Consider the following 3,382-nt stretch of genomic DNA (forward strand, 5'->3'; position numbering starts at 1 on the left):
GGCGGGCGCGCGCGCGAGCGAAGGCGGCCTTGAGGCGGCGCGCGGGGGGCTCGCGGCCCGGAAGAGGGGAGGGGCGATGACCCGGGAAAGGGTTGGCGCCGCGCGGGACCGGCTCGCGCGCCTGGGGGGAGGAGCCGTGGGCGGGGCTTCGCCGAGAGCCCGCCCCCGAGACCCGCGCCGCGCCGGGCGCAGACCCCCTAGTCCGACAGTGACGCCCGCGGCGCCGAGGGCCGCCCTCCCCCGGAAAGACCCGCGCGGAGGGCTGAGCTGACTCCTGGTGCGCGCTCCAGCTGCTGCGGCGCATTCGGGGGTCGCGCTGGCCGCGTCCCCTCGGCTGCCTGGGCCTCTGCTTTTCCTTCTGATCTCTCCCGGCTGCTCTGTTCCGTGACACCCTCGGGCCCGGAGGGCGAGTTCTAGACCCAGCTGTGTGGAGCTCTGGTTCTCTAGACCCGGGGCTTCGGGGCGACACGGACCGGACGGAAGGGAGACTTGGCGTGTATGGACTGATCCACGTCCTTCTTGCTGTAGTAACTGCAGCCGCGTCAACTGTGCAGCCGCCCTGTTAAATTTTAGGTTGTTTTGAACTCCTCCTTGGTCCCTTCCCTGGCGGGGCCGGTGGCTCCCTCAGAGCGGGGATTGCCTCCTGTTGACCGAGGTGTCCCAGCCTGGCCCTGAGCACAGTGGCTTGCACAAAGGGGCGGCTCCAGGGATGTTGGCCGAATGAATGAAACCTTGCGAGTCCGGGCTTTCTATTTCGGAGACGCTTCTAGTGAAGATGCAAAGCTTAATCTTTGAGCAAATACCAATGTGGAAAAGGTGCATTAACTTTCTGAAGGAAAGGAGCAACATCTTTTCCAGCCTTTTGTGTTGCATTGGTACCATGGTATTAGTTTTGTGAAAGCAGTTTAATACATCAAACAGGCCAGAAAAATGCAAGATATTTCTACTTTTTAAAAATTATTAGAAGAGAGAGTTTTCGTTCTTTCTGACTAAAACACGTTGTAAATTACTCAAGAACTGATTGTTCAAGTTCCAGAAGTTACAGATTGACCAGATTCCTCACGGCCCACTAGGCCTGGGTGCAGGTTTTCAGCCCAGTTTTATGAATATTTTGAATTTTTATTACTGATGTTAGTGATTATAGCCTATTAGCAATTCAAAAGGATCATTTTTTTTAGCAGTAATTAGTATGCAATCCCAAAACCAGTACAATAAACTTTATTTGTAAAAAAAATTCCACTCTTCTATCTAGGGTTATGTACTGGTCAATTTAAAGAGGATATGGATATTCATACCCTGGACTGTTCTAGGAGATGTGAGGATGTTTTCATTCTAAACTCAACAATCTGATTGAGGTTGTTTTACTGGTGAAGGTTTTTATCTCTGCAATTTCGTAAGATAGCTATGTAGCCACAAATGTTACTCGAATTGTGTTCAGAAACTTCTATAGCTCAAGATTGGTATTTTGTGTAATGTTTATGAATCTGTGATCCACGTGGTCCAGTCTTAAAGTAGTACTGTATTGAACACACACAGGCATGTACCTGAAACCTAATTTCAAAATAACTTTAAAAAATTCTCATAGCCTGAACCCTGTGAAGCAGATAAATAACAACATATCTTAAGCACTTCTCTTTTCTTTCTCATCCACTGTTCTCACACAAGATAGCTGCTTGTGTGCCTCTATCATTTTAAAACTTGCCCTAGTCTTCTCCAGCCCTGGCTGTGTGTTTCCAATTTTTCCCCCAGCTCTCTTTCCTCCTGAGTCAGAATCACAAAAGCCCACAAGAACTGGTTTAGCAAGGTAGGACCCTCTTCTTTAGGAGGCTGGAAGAGTGAAGCAGAGTTGATAGAGACAATTACACATTAATATGTATTTTTCCTTTCACAGCTGATTTCTTTTCACAGTGAACTCTGAATGTTCACTAAGATTGTGTGTTAATAGGTGTCGTTTGCTTTTAGCACAGTGGTTTCTTTTGAAAATGAGTCACCTTAACCGGGCAGGGGCTTTATAATCACACACATCTTGTGCTTGTATCCAGAAATCACAGAGAACACGACTCACAGGCAATCACCAAAATCTGTGAATAGCTTTCAAAAGCGGGACTTATTTTGCACTAAATAACTGTGTAACTCTTTAAAATCTGTTATTCCTTTAAGCTTAGGGAAGTTCAGCATTGAAAACGGAATGTCTCAGGTACCATCTTCTCAGCCCACATGTCAAGTTTGAATCTGAATACAAAGCCATCACTTTTATGGTGGATGTACAGAGTTCTGTTATGTAACATCAGGGAAAAGTGTGCAGCCTTTAGGGCCCATGGGAGGTCTAGCAAGTGGGATCTAAGACTTTTTATTTTTATTTTATTATTTTATTTTATTTAAGACTTTTTAATTCTAAAAACACTTCAGTATATTTCTTCAAAATTTTCCAGGACTTAACCATTTGGCCAAATTAAAATAAACTAAATATAGTTTCTTTGCTTCAACTTCTTAAATATCCATAAACGAGCAGTCGTTAAAAAAACATGGGCATAAAGAAAATTTATAATCTTCATTATTTTCTCCATTACATCATGCAGTAAAACTGACTTCCCAAAGTCACAACACAAACTCTCTTGATGAATGAGGCAATGGAAACTGGACACACCAACCTCCTATTTTGAGTTGCATTAGCTGGTAAAACCCTCCTCCTTGCCCCAAACATGCTCCATCTTTTTCAAAAGGAAATTTTTTTATCTAGCTTCTCAGATTCTTTGGGGTAATTGGTTGGGACTTGTTAGTTTGTGTGAAGTATGTTAGGAAAATGTGTAGGCTGTAATCCTTAGGTGAGCTGCCCACTCCGGGCTCAAGTAAAGCTTCATATTGGAAACCCTTGGTATTAAATTGCCCTGCTTGGCAGGACAGGTGCCATTGTTGTCGAGTTTCTTTGACAATATTCTTTTCTCCATACCGGCAGAGAAACTGACTTCTATTAGTAAGCAGGATACAAACTCCTACCCCTATTTCGTGTAACAAAATTAAGAGTATAGGTATATTCAATTAGCAAAAGTTTCAGGAATATTATAAGGAAGGAGCTGCTTTGAAATACAACTGTTAGTCAGGGTTCCACAGAGAAACAGAACCAATAGGATGCGTCTATGGAGAGAAAGATTTATTTTAAGGAAGTGGCTCATCCAATTGTGGGAGCTGGCATGTCCGAAATCTCTAGGGCGGGCTGGAAATTCAGGCGAGAGTTGAAGTTGCAGTCTTGTTCTGTTACAGTCTTGAGGAGGTGGTATTCATTCTACTGTGGGAAACCTCAGTTTTTGCTATTAAGGCCTTCATCTGATGGAGGCTCATCCATATTAGTGAGGGTACTCTCATTACTTAAAGTGCACTGATT

This window comes from Equus quagga, chromosome 21, assembly GCF_021613505.1.
Source record: "Equus quagga isolate Etosha38 chromosome 21, UCLA_HA_Equagga_1.0, whole genome shotgun sequence".
In the NCBI taxonomy this organism is placed as follows: Eukaryota; Metazoa; Chordata; class Mammalia; order Perissodactyla; family Equidae; genus Equus; species Equus quagga.